General features: G+C 34.5%; 1 long non-coding RNA gene across 1 annotated transcript; it reads left to right on the top strand.

Annotated features, from left to right (window-relative positions):
* The first annotated feature begins 6,932 nt into the window (after positions 1-6,932).
* On the top strand, positions 6,933-8,418 carry LOC149156370 (uncharacterized). Its single transcript, XR_016263309.1, has 3 exons — positions 6,933-6,959; positions 7,423-7,739; positions 7,799-8,418. It is a non-coding gene; the product is annotated as an uncharacterized LOC149156370 (long non-coding RNA).
* Positions 8,419-19,336: the final 10,918 nt, after the last annotated feature.

Raw genomic sequence — 19,336 nt, forward strand, 5'->3', positions numbered from 1 at the left:
AATTTTTATCATGCTTTGATTTAAAACTAAATGCATGGAGTGGTAAAGAAAACTGATAACCGGAGTGGGGGTTGTAATTTCTTCAATAATAACAACAGAAATACCAAGGAAAAAACAACCATATAATCCACATATAAACCAATACAATACTCATTAATTAACAAGGAGAAATAACCTCATATTAATGATGCAAATACACAAACCACCTGACCATAAAAATGTATCAGCAAAATCTCTCTTTAGCCAGTCACCACCTTGCTTTATTCCAAGCATGGATCTATGTTGGCTTGTTGGGGCCTGACCCAGGTTCAGAGATGATTTAGACAAGCAAATCTCGATACTACTTGCCCTTTCAACAAAAATCCATGTAGCACGGACTGAGGTCTCGCCCGAAGCAGTATGGGAGGGTGCTAGAACCAGGTTTCCACACCTTAGAGATGTCTGATGGTTTCAAGTGGTTCGCGGTTCGACCCTGCACGCATGTCGCTACGTGCACTTACTCGTACCTTGTGACCTAAGATGTTGCCTTCGCACAACCCTACTTGGGGGCCGAGCGCAGTTATTACTCAATTTCATACTATTATTCCATGGTTAGTTGATTAACTTAGCTTATTTTCATGTGTAAAGTATACTCAGCAATATAATTCATTCATACAAGTGCGCGCAGTAAATAAACAGTATAATTGCAATTCATATCAACAGACAATAACCCAAGAATATATACAAGGATTTAAGATAAAACTTCTCTTTATTATTATCTCCCTTTGGTTGCAAACTCATCTCTGCCCTGTGCACTTAGCTACAAGATCCACGCACTCAACTGCGGACAACCAGATCTCTGCGCACTCAGCTGCAAAGCCTTCTCCTACCCTAATACCCAAGACACACTTTAAACTTTCTATGTGCTTCTACTTTTCTATCTCCTACTTCCTTAGATGTCTCTTTACCACTTAGAGCCTCACTCTATTTATACAATCCCATGGTCCACGGACCATTGGTAGGCCGACATTATATTACAAGATTAGGGCGGACAACCCTATGACTCTAGAAGAAGGGTCATAGGCTACGAATTTTGAGGCTTCAACATTTGGTGCTAGAAGGAGGGTCAAGGCTGTGAATGGCAAGTAAACCTTTCCTCCCAGCTACAAGATCCTGCACTTAGTCTTATTGCAACTTGATCTTGCAACTTCAGCCTCTTCCTAGAGCTTAGAAACCCTACGGTTTCACATGTGTGAGATAGATAGAGCCAAAAAACCAAGAAATTTTATTTATCCTCCTCCTTGACCTCCACTCTCCTTCTTGTAGCTACCTAGCAATATATCGAATTGTTTCTTGTAGATAAAACTTGTGAGTGAGTGTGTCTCAAATGAAGTTGATTTTCTCCTTTATATAGCCTTCTCAAGAGGTCAAATTCCCTCCTTTAGGCCAACTTTATGATCCCATGGCTGACTTGTACTCTTGGATATTGCAGGACTTTCTAGACTAAGAAATAATTCTTTTCATAATTACAAGTTTACTGGAAGGGTGTTATAAGAATGATGTTGATTCCGTTGAATCATGAAAATAAATCCTAAGACCTAACAAACCCTAGAAGCACAAAGAACATGCTTTTACCTAGAAGACCATTAATAATGAGCATGAAACACATGCTTTGATAATAATAACTTTCTTTCTGCTTCTCTTTTTTGTTACATATGATATTTAATTTTGAAATAAGCACAACAATCATGAAGATTGAAACTAGTTACATTTCTCAACAATACATACATACATACAATATTTTTATCTTATTTTTTTATTTTATCTTTTATCTCTTTTAGAATCAAGCAATGCATATTAAAATCCAAATAAAGAATAAAAACCATGTGTTAAAATCAAAATAAACAACAAAGGCATGAAGAGAAATGATGCATTTTGGTTTTGATTAGTAGGCATCCTTTAGATTTATTATGCATATTGTTAGTTAATGGTTGGTTTAGTTATTACTATCGTCCCAAGTCATTTAGCATCCACATCAGTGTCCTTGTAGCATTACAGTTGTGTCCTTAGATTATATTTATTGTCTTTTGATTATGATTTTTGGATTTTGGTTTGTAGGGTGATTCCATGTGACATGATACTCCCCTTCCTTCTCACCACCTTCCATTTTGTGGGCAAGATTAATTGAAAGACGAAGTGGTAGATCGAGCTATCATGTAAAGACAAGCCACTTACCTAAACACATCATAACAAAAATCTCCCACATTATGCTTGATGCCACTACTGAGGAGGGTTAGGTTCGCTCATAAGTTCAATACCTTGCATCCCAAAATAGGGGCTTAGATTCCTTGGATTGACATCCTTTAGAAGGAGTATATATATATATATATTATAAATTAAATTAAAAAAAAAAATATTATCATTTTGTTTTTGAATGTAGTGTTTTTGAGATTATTAAATAATTTATAACATTTTTATAAATAGTTAACATTTTTAATTTTATTTTTATTTTTTTTATTTAATATTATCACTTTATTTTGAAATGAAATATTTAAAATTAAAGAATTGCATTTTATAAAATTATTTACCATCAATAAAATAGTTGAATGAATAAGTGTATTGTTAAATCACGGTACAAATGAATATGTTATTTAAAGTGTTATTTTATTTAAAAATAAATAAATTTAAATAATTTTATTATTACAATATTTCTTTTTTTAATTTATAATTAATACATATTTTATAATGATATAATTTTGATTTTTTTTAAAACCAATTTTATATTAATATTATTAAACAAATACAAATGAACATAATAATTCTTGAATAACCATAATCACAAAACACAAATAAAATCAATATAAAATTTATTACAAGTTGTTTGATATATTTTGTTCATATTTTTACTTGTTATGCGAATAGGTGTATTTATTCATGTAGACTTGCAATTTATTTTTATTTTTATTTTTTATAATCAATGGATATGATTGAATGCTAAAATAATAGGCTTCGTGTGATATAGCATAGACCATCGTGATTTCAACCCTCCTAAAAAATAATAAGGAAAATTTACTTGGGTTTACGAGGATTTAGAATCAACAATTCTTCTATTTCTCCATAATTTGTTGTTAATTTGTTGATAATTTTATTATTTCTTGTTATTATTCTTTTGTGTTACTAGTATTTTTATTCATTATTTCTTTTCTTTATTTATCCTTAGCTTTTTATTCCCTCCCTATTATGTCGACAAAAATTGTTGAAACTATAACGCTTAAATGTGAAACAGGCAATTATCATAGCTTTTGTCCTATACAAGTTGTTTGATATATTTTGTTCATATTTTTACTTGTTATGCGAATAGGTGTATTTATTATATAGACTTGCAATTTTTTATTTTTATTTTTATAATCAATGGATGTGATTGAATGCTAAAATAATAGGCTTCGTGTGATATAGCATAGACCATCGTGATTTCGACCCTCCGTCTCCTCTTGCGCGTTACAGGGAATTTAACAGTAGAGTATATTATTTAAAATATTTGTCTTTTCGTTTCCATGCTTTTTCCACGTAGTTGATGGCGCATTCCCCTTCATTTAATTGAAAATATTAAACCCTATAGTACAAATTTTGATGGAGCATTTTCGTTCATTTCATTGAACATATTAAACCTTATAATTTAATAAATTATAGTTAAAGTGAACCGTCAATAATTTACCCAAGTTACTTCATATGAATAGTAAAAAATAAAATAAAATTTAAAATCAAAATACGAATAACCAACTCTGAGTCTATCATTGTTATCAAATTTCAGGTCAGAATGGCAATAATAGTTGTAGGATGGCCGACATTCTGGTGCAAATAAATGACACTGAAAGAATATAATAAACCAATTTTATACTACAATTTGTGTGAACATGTTAAAAGACCAACATAAGAGATGTGCTCATTGGGAAGTTACCATCTACAATCTAATTCACTATAAACCATGATAATCAAAACAATTTGAAAACATCAACAATAAATTGCTGGTGTGATTTTAAATAAAGACTTCCTATGAGCGTTTTAAATTGTAAATATCAAGTGATAAACTTACTTGATTTCGATAAAAGACATTAACTAAAGGTTCCCATTTAAAATGGGGTGGTTAGTTCTGTAAAGGATCAATATATCTGTACAAATTTTTTACATATATATACATTACATCAATTAACATCAATCGCATTTAAACAAGTATATACATTACATCAATTAACATCAATCGCATTTAAACAAGTATAGATAGTCAATTGTGGGATAAATTTTATTCCATAAAAATTTAAAAATTGAATGATAAAATCAACTATAAGTCAATATTTTTTTTTGGGTTTATGGCTTTGTGTCCAGGTAGATTTTGATGTAATAGAGTTTTAAGAGGACTTAGGTACTTCATTATAATGGATTTGAATGTGTGACTATAATAGTTTGATGTCTTGGTATATATTGATATTGGCTTTTTCAAGTTTATTTCCATATATCAACCACATTTATTAATGTGGTTGTGCTACTATGTATATAATAATGTTAGATATAATATCACAATGATGAAATTTTAAATTGTTTGCATTGTTTGTTTGATACATTTTGTTTATATTTTATATTTATAATAATATTATATCTTATATTTTAATTAAACAAAAATTTATATATTAATTTGCATTTATGTATTTCAATATGTTATTATTATTAAGTCTCTAGATAAAAAAATAAATTCTGGGGGCAGCTATATTGGGGATGGTTTTGAAAATGAAGAAAATGAAGTGTTATGTATGAGGAGATTTGAGGTTCAAATCCCCAATTCACCTATGCCCGTGGAAGGGGCATAAGGTTATAGTGGTAGTGGTAGTGGTTGGAATTGACCTAGTTATCACATATGAGGATACGCCTAGTCCAATATGAACATGATTAAAATATTTACAAGTTTTACCAGCATGTAGCATCCCATAAATGGAACAACTATTTGCATAAAGATAATTTCATTAGTGTAACTTTTTAACAAAACACATTTTGTTGCAGCTTTTCATCATTAACATTGTTCAATTAACGCGGGCTTATTGAAAAAATGATGCATGATTTAATTTATAATGTTATGCATAGTGACAATATTATCAAAATAACCAATTAGAAAAACATATAATGAACACCTATATTACCTTGGAAACCTCGAAGCGAAAAACCAAAAAAGTTTTTTCTTTATTAAAAATGATTCATGAGGAAGTTCATCCCTTACTAAATGAAAACAAGGGAGACCATCCCTATCTTTTGTTGAACTCTACAAAAGAATCATAATCTTGTGTTCAAGGCTTTTTAACTAGAAACCCATATATTAGGCCTGCTTCATTTTTTTCAAACACGTTACTCAACAGTTCTTAAATCATAATATACTTATGGCCTAGTTGTTTATCATAATAACTTCTTCGCCATTAACAATATGTTTTAGTAAAACAAGTTTCTCATTATAATATGAATTTAATAATATTTCACTTTCCATGTAAAAATAATTATATATAATGACCTCATCACCTGCAATAGCATTAGTTATAATCCATCATTCTATTATTGCAAAAGTATTAATTTAAAAAACTATCACTAAATTGTTTGTAAAATTCGTGATTCTTTACAATAAACATTATTAGTCCCTGCCTGGGACTATTAGCGATCGATCGATCATTGACTGAGCATTAGTTTATACTTTGACCAATTTTTTTTGGTGATTTAGCATTTTAACCTAAGTTTAATGCTCTCATTTTCATTCAAAAAACTTTTAAGCAAAGTTTTTGGTTCGGAAAACAATTGAGGTCTTATTGCAGCCTTCATGTCGCCTGATGCAAAAATATTGATGCAATATCATCTTATCCAAAATAGGTTGTGGAGGCAAAGTAGGTTGTAGGTTGTGGAGGCAAAGTAGGTTGTGGAGGCAAAATTTGCAATATGATCTTATCCTAAGTAGGTTGGTTGAATTGGCAAGTTATTTTATCCAAACTTTGGTTGCCGACTTCTACAACACATCATATAGGCAAGCCACAACACGTTGAGCAATAACATGAATTTTGAATTTTGCATGACAGTAGCCACTTGTCTTCAGTTCGCCACTTGTCTTTAGTTCTTCTTCAATTCTAAATGCTATATGGCAGCGTGCCTTTTGTAGATTTAACACCGGCTATTCCAAGCACAAGACTAAGTTCAAGTTTGAAGCTTGTAGTTCAAGCACAAGACTAAGTTCAAGTTTGAAGCCTGTTGTTCCAATTCTGCGCTGGTTGTTCCAATTCTGCGAACTACATCAACCTGTTGTTCCAATTCTGCGATGGTTGCTCCAATTCTGTGAACGACATCAGACAAAGTTCAGGACATCAAGAAGGGAAAAATAGCTGGGTAAGTTTATGCTTTATTATTTAATACTAACTATACATTTTTTCTCTCTAAATTATATCAACTATACATTTTGTCCCTAAATTTCTAAATATTTCTGTTTGTCCAAAAATCCTCATATAACACCGGTTATTCCAAGCACAGGACAAAGTAGGTTTGAAGCGTGTTGTTCCAATTCTGCGAACTACATCAACCTGTTGTTCCAATTCTGCGCTGGTTGTTCCAATTCTCTGAACGACATTAGACAAAGTTCAGGACAAAGTTCAGGACATCAAGAAGGGAAAAACAGGTGGGTAAGTTTATGCTTTATTATTTAATCTTAACTATACATTTTTTCTCCCTAAATTATATCAACTGTACTTTTTGTCCCTAAATTTTTGAATATTTCTGTTTACATTTCTGAATTTGTCTGTGCATTAGTGGTGAACAAGCAAATTGAAAGCACATTTCGAATTTCTGCTATAGTGGTTTGACTATGCCAAGAATATTTGCACTCGACCTGATTGCACTCACTACACTCGTTGTATGGAGGACCACGGCCAAAATTGGATGCGCCAAGATTATATGCAACTCAGGTGATACTTTCATAACATGCAATTATTATCCACCGGGGAACTACGTAGCAGCCAGGCCATATTAAAATGAAATGAAATTAAAGGAATCCTGTAAATATATAAGATATGAACACCAAACCTTCAACGCTACTATTGCGATTTCTCTCAATATTTATTCATTCTCTCTTCATGTACGTACAAGTACTGTGAAACATTTCATATTATCTCAATATAAATATTATATTCTTTGATAAGTAAATTTCACCGTATTTACACGTATTTATTTCTTACGTATTTATTTCTTATTCTTTAGAAGTCTTGGATTTTTACACCGTTGCCATTAATACAATTTCTGATATTTCAATTCATACCGGCTTAAAATTGGAATTGGGTATTTATTCTAATACAATTTTTCTGATATTTCAATTCATATCGGCTTAAAATTGGAATTCATACCTCAATTTATCGTACCCAAGTATTGCAGATGAAAATCGATTTCCAGGACCCAAATTATGTGAGCAATATTTTTATATTGCCACAGAAAGAATAAATCTCATCTGGAGTTTTATTTGCACAACTATGTTCTACAGCAGAGGCCGAGTCTCCAACAACTATGTTCTACAGATGAGAGCATTTATGTCTTGGTTGCAGAACAGCAGGGGCCGAGTCTCCAACAGTTGAGATCATTTATGTCTTGGTTGCAGAACAGCAGAGGTCGAGTCTCCCAACAGTTGAGAGCATTTATGTCTTGGTTGCAGAACGAGGAGAAGAGGGTTTGCACAACTACTTTCTACAGCAGAGGTTGAGCCTCCAACATCTACATTCTATAGCAGAGGCAGTCTTCTGCTAGGTCTCCAAAGGTTGAGCCTCCAACATCTACATTCTACAGCAGAGGCAGTCTTCTGCTAGGTCTCCAACAGCTACGTTCTACAACAGAGGCCGAGTCTCCAATCGCTGAGAGCATTTATGTCTTGGCTGCAGAATAGCAGTGGCCGAGTCTCAACCAGCTGAGAGCATTTATGTCTTCATTGCAGAACAAGGAGAAGAGGGTTTTTTTTGGTACTAGTTTTCCATGCGTAGATGGAAGGGAGAATAGACTAGCTTCTGTCAGCCCCATGACCTCCGAGGATTGATTCATGAGGATATCAACATCTAAACCTGATCTAGCATTACATCCAAGACAAAGCCCATGACGAAGGTGGCTCCATTGAAATAATGACATCCTTTTTGTTGTTTGTACATGAACATTTGGAATCACTGGAGCCACAACCACGTGGAGTGCATGCAAAAGTTTCTGGATCTGTCGGCTTTGACGAAGGTGGCTCCATTGAAATAATGGCATCCTTTTTGTTGTTTGTACATGAACATTTGGAATTACTGGGAGCCTTTCATGACAGCCACAACCACGTGGAGTGCATGCAAAAGTTTCTGGATCTGTCGTTTGTTTATTCCAATGTCGTGCGGAGTAATTCAGAATTAATGGTTGAATATTAATATTATTATATATTGTTTTCCATATTCTTCCTCGGAACTTGGGCCATCAAGTTGTTTAACTTCTTGATTTCAACTCGTTTTTATTTATTAGATTTCTTGATTTCAATTATTGAGACCCCGGAGTTGATTTCAATTATTGAGACTACGGAATTGTTTATCCAGTCAGTATTGAGACTCCGGAGTGGTTTAACTCGCATCTCTATCATAAATAGATTTCTAATTTTAGGTCGTCTTTCGTTATCGCAACAAACATTTCTTGATTTCAATTTGTTTTTATCTATGCTGATTATATTTCATCCGGTCAATCTTGATTTCAGTTAAGCTTCTTGATTTCAGTTAGTTCGAGGTACATTGTGTTATTACTCACTCTTATTCTCTGAATCGATCAAAACCCTAGGCCTTTCATTTCTTCAGGATTTCGTTTTGGTGGGAATGAAGTCGTTGTTGCTCGTTCAAGAAATCGTGGGATGGGAAATTTCAAAAACTCGTTGAAAACATCTTTCTGTCAATCTTCTCATTGGGATATTCTGACGTTCTGTCTCAAACCAGACCAAATGACCACGGGCCGAATTAGACTTTATTAAAATGTTTATGTATTTGCGCCTTGTTACAACACTCATTAAATATTTTACCTTTGTTTAACCCTATCTATTCTATTATATCGATATTATTTTCGGGTCGTTTTGAATTTTCCATTAAACTATTATTATTTTTAATCAGTTTAGTTTTGTTTAACCTTGACTATTTTGCAGTCGTTTTGGTTTTTCTATTACATTACTATTATTATTATTTTAATACGAAATGTTTTATGCAAAATATCTAAACAAAACCAGTACTTTTATATTTTTAATACGAAATGTTTTATGCAAAATATCTAAAATTCTTTTATCGTCTTTTATATATATATTAGAAATGTTTTTAATTGTGATTATGATTAAATTTTTATTTTTTATAATCATATCTCTGTTCATTATAAAACTGCACTCACCCACATTCAATTGTGTTTATGATCAAATATATGTTTTTGGTGTCAGGTAATATTAATTTATTATTGTATTTAAGTTGGTTATTATTTTTGTGAATCCCTTTTTTTTTAAGTATGGAAATGTATATTTATTTAGCTTGCATTTAAATATTGCACAATTACTACTTTATCAAAAAATACTCATGATACAATGTGTTTTTCTATAACAATGGCTAGAATGTATATCTTTATATTTAGTTTTTTAAATTGCACTTTAAATAGCATATTGGGGTGTAATTCTTTTATTAATATTGTAAAATGGATTTCAAGTTTATAATGTGTGTTTGTTAAAAGAACTAGTTTCACCTAATGTCTATAAAATTGTACATTATGACCATATAATGCGTAGCTTTTATTGCAAATTTGAGGTGTTAAATGTCCCCCAGTGTTCATCATTTTGAAGCTTTGAATCGCTTAGAGAGAACCCCATGAGATTAGCAAAGCACTAACCCAAAGTGTGGGATGTGTGAGGTGATATTGGCACTTTCACTTAAGATATCCAATCAATGGATCTTTTATTCAAGTTATTTCCTGGTAATAACAAGAAGCAAGCTTAATTCTTAAAGAAACAACATATGATGGTTCTTTCACGTCTTCAGTTACTTGGGTTTTAAGGTACACTAGGATATGGATAACTTAACTGAAACAGTAAAAAAAGTTACGCTACTTTTACTTAACAGAGTGAAGCGAAAATCCTATTCCGCTTTTTATTTTGGATTGTGCATTCTTAAAAAATCTACTTCAGGAAAGCTACTATAATCTACAGTTTCAGAAAAGATAGCCTCGCTATTTTGTGTGAAATGAATGAAACCTCACCTTTGCCTCTGCTAAAACACTCTTGTCATGATTGAGCTTTGCCTGTAGGGAAATGAACATTTTAAACGTAAAATGGAGAGAAGATAAGCGATTGAAGAAGCGAAGATGTGAAATATAAAGAAAAAGACGGCTAAATTTGGCGGAATTTCAACAGTGAAGTAAGGACTTCAAAAAAAGCATTAAACTTGAGCTGGAAAATTGAATTGACATAAAATAATTAACACAAAGATTATAAAACACTAATATTTGAATAAAAATATTCAAATTACTTAAGCTGAAACTCCAAATTAACAAGATAATTGTTGATTTTGAGTTTGCAATTCCTCAGGCTTGGAGCTCTATACCGCTTGGTTATGAATTTTGGGATGGGGGCATTCATATATGAGACTGCTTAATCATGATGCCCACAATGGCTTGTCCATTTATGTTGCATGCAATTGTCGATTTTCACATATTATAGTCAATATAAAGTTTCTTATAATTTCATGTTTAATTGGTTACATCGATATGTCAACCATTTTATGAGAGGCAATTAAGTGCTAAAATGCAACTAAAAGAATGTATAACCCAACTTTTGGTTACAAGAGGGATGCTACATTCCTCCCCCGCAACTAAAAGAATGTATAACCCAACTTTTGGTTACAAGAGGGATGCTACATTCCTCCCCCCACGATTGCCACAGCAAGCTTAAGATGCCTATGAACTAGTTGTGTTTTCCTTGACATTATATATTTGCACTTTGGTCAGTTTTGAAGTTCAGACTTTGAACAATAACTGAAAATTTTAATGGGGCCTTTCTCAATCACTGGAATTCTTAAAAGCAAGACCCCGGCAGGAACTACCGCTATGGCAGTGACTCCCTTGTTGTTAGTAAACACTATAATACCATGATTACCCTCAAATCCGAAATTATCAAACTGTCCAAACCCAAATATCATGGATTTTTCACCAAATATAATGTTAGAGAATCAAAATATTTCTATATCAAGTATTCAATATCTACTAGTCATTTTTGATGTCAAAATCCCTAAATCCTCCACACATTATATATCTTTATATGAAAAACTTCTTGCACATGCATAGAAGTAAAATCATAACTGGAAATAATGTTTCATTTTTAAATGTAGAACCATAACAATTTAGCACTATTGGACACTCAAACCACTAAGGGTTACCGTGTGGGTGTGGAAGTTGAACAGTCCAAAAGAATCCAAGAGACTTTAGAAGATGCATCTAAGAGTCACACTAAATGTTTATAAATGTATATAATATAAATGATAGATGTATATAATGCTTATCTTTCATATTCCGTCTTTACTATCACTATATTTAACATGGTATTAACATGGTATTAGAGCCACGATGTGTGGGCTTCTCCGACCAGTTTTGTGATCTTCAAACTGATTGCTTTTCCATTTGACTGTTAAATATTCGACCCTTTGTGCGCTATTATTTTAGCTGTCCTCTTTGCCTACTGCACTATCCTTCCTGCAGAAATTTTATATCTACATCAAAGCTCATATTTTTAACCTATATTCTAGATGTGATTTCTGCCCAGTTATCTAGTAGCTCTAAGAAACGCCAACGGTGACATATCAGTTCACCTGAGTGCTTGCAATAATTATCAATCCAGGGATATGCTCAATGATTTCATTTCTCAGGTTTTACATTACGTCATAACGCTCCATAAATTTTTTGTCCGTTAGTTCTACCATTCAGATCTGCAACTAGAGCCTGATTTTTTTTTGTTAAACTGCTAATGTTTTCTTTACTATTAGCGCTCTTTCCTCTGCAACAATTGTTGTCCGTCATAACAAAAGTCATAGTGTGTTACTCTTCCCTAACGTTCCTATCTCGAAAAGAAGGGGCTATTCCAATCGTTATCCATGCGGGTTTGCTTAGGAAACTCTAACTGCAGTTTAATTGGATTATGAGTTGCAGGAATTTTATTGTTCTTGACAGAAGACTCGACAGTAAACTCTGATTCTAAATAGATTGCATCCACCACTCGAGCCATCAGCGTGGTTGATTCAGTAAGTGTTATGGTGAATTGCAATGGGGTTTAAGAGAGTTGTGTTGGGTTTGGAAATCATTTGACGAGAATCAGACTAAGAATTTTTATAGTGATTTGGAATGGTGAGCCTATCTGTTTTGTGTTGAAGCGTCGATTGAATGGAGCATCGTAATAAGTCATGCTCTGCACTATCGATGATTGGATTGCATAAATTTCCAGTGTTGATACATTGAATGTGTTATATATGGGTTTTTGAATGGAGCATCCTGTGTGTAAACGTTAATCGATGTTGAGTGTAGGCATTGAGAGGTTGGCAAAACACAACAAGCACCAACTCCACCTCTGTTTCAGTTGGAGCACCACCTCTCTGAAACTGAAAGTCAGTCCTGTTGAAAGTTGAAGGCAAGTCGACCATAGGGTTTGATCTTGGGTTAGACGAATTAAATTTTAAAATCATATTCGGGTATGAACTTTTCATATGCGTTGGTGAATTGAAATACTGCGTTAATTCTGGTTGGGACGCTTGTCAAAAATCTTGTATGGCGGAACTCCATTTGGGGTGTAATGGAAGACGATGGACAAAAGAAATGAGGTAAATTAACCCTGGAAAATTTGCGTGAATTTTCCTTACTGTTCTTACATCGTTGCTTCCTGTCTGAGGCTTGGGATTCTCGCTGAACGTTGTTTCTGAAAACTGTTAGAACATTGGTCCCTAAAGCTGGTCGAAAGGAAAACAATGATGTGAACGAAGAATTGGTATCTACGTTGAAGGCCCTGTATTGTGTTGGTGTCTTTGTGAATTTTGTATTCGCTACGTGTTGTGTGTACCCAACTAGAGAAATTCCTGTAACGCTCGAAAATCGATTTAATGGAAAAATCGTGTAATGGAAAATCGCAGGACTTTGTACACCCTTTGAAAGGTTTCACTTGTGAGTAGTAGTTGGTTTTATTTGTATTCATATATCTCGGATCGAGTTGTCTGCAAGTCCAATCATATCCAAACATCTTTTGGAAAGAAAAACATTCATAAGAACATACATATGCAGGATGCCCTTGTCGTGATCAATTTCTTCGTACGCATTCGCAGTGTGCAACAACCAGAATTGAACATTGTGATGGTGACCCCCAACGATTTTAAATATATGCTAGCCGAAACTCTGCTAATGAGTTGCATGGAATGATTCATTTAATGGTGTGTACCTCCTACAAAATCCCGCGTCAATATTCTATGATATATGTTTTGAAATTACATGATGCAAATCTTTTGAGAGCGATAAAATACACTGGTTTGAGTCATATTCTGGTATGAATTCCTTTTTATATGTATATATCATGGTTGAGATTTGAATAATCTTTGAAGAGTTGTGTTACTCTTATCCGCGCTAAATTGAAGATTGTGAGGAGTCAAACTCGCTCAGAGGGACAACCATTGGAAGGTCTCTATCATTGGAACCAAATTGTAATCATTCTTCAGCTCATAATTGTGGAAATTTTCTTTCAATATTGAGTATCAATGCTTGCTAATGATGCATATATAGTAAGAAGGTTGTTATACATTATATTCAAAAGTAAGGACATAAGTTGTTACAAGTCATCCACATCGAACCTTGTAAAATGGGCCGGTGAGATTTTGTGTCAATGTAGTAGCCTTAGTGTGACTAGAACCTGCTACATTTGTTGTAAGTGAATCTTCAATCGTTAAAAAAAGGGGCCAAAATTATTGATGTGTATTACAAGTGTGGAATACTCTAATACATTCCACTTCGGTGAGATGATAAAAATTAGAAAGAACAGTATTTTCGATATTAATATTTGTCTACACAATATACAAGAAAACATTGAATTCTTGCAGCCCAAGTCACAACTACAACAAGATGAATTAAAACAATGTGGACACCATTTTGAACTTGTTCAGAAGAATCCCCTATGTGACTTTGAAACATGGTCTTATCAGTATCCATCAAGTCATCAAGTCAGTAAAGTTGAGGTTGATTAAGATCAAGTTCCTGTTTCAGAAGCAAATTTGAGTACAGGTGTGGAAACAACCTGTACTTCCAAAGTCTATCATCAGACCTTGGGAAGAGCTTGTCAGCAACAAGTACATAACTGGTCTTGGATACGATAAGGAGGTTTCTCTTGACCCTCCACACTACTCCAAGCCCATCGAGTTTCATAGTGTTGGGTTCTTGCATGACAGTTCATGTTCAATCGTTCCTGTTCTTCCTCCACGAGAATAGATTTTAAAATGCCAACATTGTGATCGAGTTTCCCATGTGAAAGACCATTGTTTTGATATTCACCCATGTAGGAATTTTGGTCAACACACTCATTCTTTACACAGGTTATTCAAAAATAGACCTCCTGCAAGAACACAAATTCACCTTAGGTGGATCGCTTCTTGGAAATGGGCTTCAATAGCCAAGAAGATATTTCATTCATATGTCAGAATTTCTTCTAGAGTATTAAAAAGTCTTGCAGTTGAGTTTTCTCTATCATCTCACTTTGTATCTGATAGGAGGAAATTGATGGTCATCTACAAGTTTCAAAGATACGTCAAGCGAGTCTGAGCCAAAACCTGAACCTGCTGCCTCATCCTACAGCCAGAGACAACCATACCCAAATTTAGAGTTGTAGCCAAGGACAGAGAAGCCCTTGAACATGCCTTTGGTTGGTGGCCTTCCTTAAACCACTGTGGGTTGTAGACCTCCCTTTTCCAGGTTGAAGGTCTCCCTATGCAAAGCATTAGGAACACTTAGTCTTGCAGAAGACTTCAACTTCTTGCCATATTTGGAAGATTTTTGGGAATCACACTAAGCATTCCTTTGGCTGGAGACCTTCCCTAAACTAGCGTAGGTTGTAGACCTCCCTTTTCTAGGTTGAAGGTCTTCCTTTTCAAATAATTAGGGACACTTCCTCTAGCAGATGATTTCAGCTTCTTGCGAGATTTGGAAGAGTTCTAGGAACTACACTAAGCATTCCAGTGTTGGTGGTCATCCTTAAACCATCGTCAGTCGAGACCTCGAGTTTTGCCACCTTATCCCTGCATCTAAGAGAGCACATTAAATTTATTACTGTCATGCATTGTTGTATTTTTATATTAGAGCTCTCTTCTTGGACTCATATATACCCCTTCGGATAAGAGACCTTAGAAGATGAATCTAAGAGTCACACTGATATATCATAAATGTATATCATGTGAATAATAGATGTATCTAATGCTTACCTTTTATATTTTGTCTTCTCCATGGTTATGTTTAAACAACACAAACAATACCATAACTATTCTTTGCAAAATCATACCTTTATTGCATTTAACATAATGCAAAAGCGTGAGAATGAATTCACAAAAACATGATATTGTTTTCCAGTTATTCTTTTCGCTGTAAAACCATGAGAAACAATCTACTTATTCCTTCTAATACAAAATCAATTCTTGTTAATACCAATACAAATTCTTGTTAATACCAATACAAATTCATATGTTAGTAATATGAAGTACGATTAATCTTGTTGTCTTTTATTTCTAATACATTATACAAATGCATACACATCTATTTTTTCCACATTTAGAGTTCATTAAATAAATAAATGTAATTATAAAATATTGATTATTTATGCAAAATCCTATACATTAATAAAACCATATCTATATTATTTCCATGAATGCAAAAATGAGATGTATTATTTGTCTTGCACATAAAAAGGAACATAAGTTTCAACTTCAAAGTACTACTGGCTCCTTCACAAGGACTAATTGAAATTCATGTACTCGATGCCAAAATACAAGAAAACCATTATCATTTCAGGGTATTTTAGTGTTACGCTTGTAGAGAATTGGCAGGATAAAAAGAGATTGACATAAGAGATCTCTTAGAGTGTGTCTAGTTTCTTGAAAGGTGACATAATAAACTGTCTCAGAGATGGCATACGTAAATTCCAATCTACTTTCGCCATAGCTATTTCATGAGATGTACTTTAGATTAAAAGTCTCCTCCCTACAAATTGTTTATTAAACGAACAAATACGGTTCTTCTTGAAGTGAATAGGGAAAATCGCCCGGCTTAGTGAAATATAAGGATATTTCCCTATAAACTAATATATGAAGAAACATTTATGCAGACCCTTTGAAATTACCAAATTGAAACATCGAGAAGCCCTCGTCAACCTATGTAGTTAGCAAAGGCAAGATCCATGATGAATAAAGAATGATGTGTGTTCCTTCAACATCCTACATGTATGTATATTTTAGCTTGGAACATATCATAGGCTAGTTGCAAACTGTTCTAAAACAACTGATTTTTTATAGTAACCGTTTTGGAGCATGTCAACCTATTTTTTGAATAATATCTTTTTCATGTTAATAAAATTATAAAAGCTAAAGTTTCCAAATTTAGTAGGGTAGTTCCAGGATATTATAATAATCCAATTTTTAATTTTTATATATTTTTTATATTTTTTTTCTATTTTTAATATAAAGAGATGTGTAATTCTTTTCATACTTAATAAAAAGTAGATATCTATATATATATATATAAACTTAGGCTCTATTAAGCATTCAGAGGAAATTTCTTTAAATGTAATTTTTTTTTAATTAATTTTATGCTTTACCTCAAAATATTTAATCTCACCCAAAATTAACATAAATATATATGAATATGTGTCACGCCCCTACACCTGCGGTGATCTTCCAACCGCTTGTAGCGAGGTGCGGCACCACCGAACGCTTTCTTTTAACAATACTAACGTTTATGGTCTACGCCTCATCCAACATAAACATACTTATCTTATGTCTTACAACCGAATGAAAGCATTATCCTTTATACTTTAATATAAATCATTCTCAATCATTAACCATGTATAATAAACCGAGAACATCAATAATACACAAGTACAAAGGGAGGGGCAACTCCCAAAAAGTCTGCCCAATGATATATTATAACAACTCTTCTTCAATAATACAAATGCAAGTGATGCTTGACAGACTTCAAGCCAACACTTAGAATATTTTTACTCCAAGGCATAGAACAGCCTTTTACACTCATGTGCACTTCTTGCACGAGGAGAAAGACTCACCCGAGTCACTTATCCTATTCACCCAAGTCCTGCACACGGTATCGTACTTAATCGACCTTCAGAACATCAACCCAGATCAAAATTGCGTTGTAGTCCAAAGGAGGAGCTACGCATCACCCATGCGTGCTTCCTTTCACTTATGCGTAAGCCTTTTCCCTTTCTCGTTGATTAGAGTGCGAAGTTGTTGTGTTCAAATGGAGCGCAGCCTCCTTATACTTATACGCTTGCCTCCAAGCGTATTTTCTTGAGGCGGACCCACTAAATTATACTATGGAAGCTCCTTCACGTTTATTTACATGCCGGCTTGGTTTAAACGTTATTATCCACGGTTCTCCACATATATATGTGCGATCGCATGTCCATATTACGCGTGCCCAAGTGCGAGTTTGGATACTTAGCCATTTCGGTGTTTTTACCCATCGTCGTATTTTATGTCGCATATCGTCGTAAATAAGTGTCGCATGTTCGTTCAACGTGCACCCGTCGTGTGCCCGCGCGCTCTCGTGCACGCTTTGCCCGCCGCCCGTCGCATGATCACCCGGAGGCATAACATTCTCCTCCACCTTAAGTCGTTGTCGTCCTCGACAACATATCATCATCTATGATGTTGACTCCTCCACATAAGGCAAACATCACTACAACATATGTAGAACCAATGTCATCTGCAACATGTTGTCCATGTGTATGTCCCCTTCAAAGTGAAGAGATCATCTCATCAACTCTCGGTGTGCTCCATCCAGGTCCATGAAGTCCTCTCCATCATCTGCAATGTGCCAACCTCAAGTCTCTATAGAAACAAGTATGCACTTGTTTCACCTCTCCATGTGTTGTCCATGATCCCTGATCAAACCAGCTCTCATGTGTAGAAGATAGTTGAGTTTCGGCTCAACCCATACTCAAATGTATCACCAAAGCATCATCATCATTGTTGTAACTCTATCACCTCGAAGTGCCTCATAACGAACCCCTACATCAAGTCACCTCAGCTCCTCAATGCACCAAGTCTTCTAAGTCCACCATGAAGTCTCTAAAAGTCATAACAATTTCATGTCCTCTATGAGCTCCATAAGTCATTCCTAATTAACACCTTGGCATACAATATGCCTTAGTTATCCATGTAGTAATGCTTCCTGGCTGCTCACAAGTCCATACAAGTTCATGGCTTTGTTGTACCAAGGTGCACAACTCCACCATCAGTCCACAAGTAGTAGCCTCCATGCCACATGTCTTCATATCCCTGACTTGATTCCCATGACTGGTTGCCCATGTAGTCTACCCAAACAGACTAATCATAGCAATCGGTCATCACACCCAAGTCTCCAACTTTCAGTTTAGTGAACTCGGTCACCCAACCATCCCATCATCGATCATACCTGCTCCATATGCTTGAGGGCTCACTGCCATGAGCAGCTAACAATGAGCCCATCTTCTTACTCATCTAAGAAGATGTAGAGGGAGTAGAACCTGAAGGCTCTTCCTCACTAATCAACTCAATCCATCTGTCAGGATTCTCAACCTCCATCCTTTGTAGATAAGCAACCCGATCTTCCTTCTGGACATCCGGCCTCACATATATCTCATCATCATCATCATCATCTTCTACCAACTCTAGTATTCTTGTCAAGTCCAAGATGCTATTTGAGAGTGATCTAATGACCAATGACTGCTCTGCAAGATTTGTCTCAATAGTAGAGAACTGCTTGTTCACCTTCTCCTTTTCTTCCATTTGCATTGCTCCCACTTTACAATCAGGTCTTGTTGCACCAATGGTAGGCACACCAATGGGTACATCTTCCCTGCCATCATAAATGTAAAGCTTCTTCAAATGTGGCACGATCAAAGCATCGAATTGCTTCATAAACTCCATCCCCAATACAGCTTCATAGTCATCAATCCGCACTACGGTGAAGTCCACTTTCCCGGTCCATTCACCAAGTGTAGTATCCACCTTCTCATCTATACCAAGAATGTCCATAG

The sequence above is a fragment of the Pinus tabuliformis genome, chromosome 9, assembly GCF_031772625.1.
Source record: "Pinus tabuliformis cultivar Carrire ecotype Pingquan chromosome 9, CPIR1, whole genome shotgun sequence".
Taxonomy (NCBI): Eukaryota; Viridiplantae; Streptophyta; class Pinopsida; order Pinales; family Pinaceae; genus Pinus; species Pinus tabuliformis.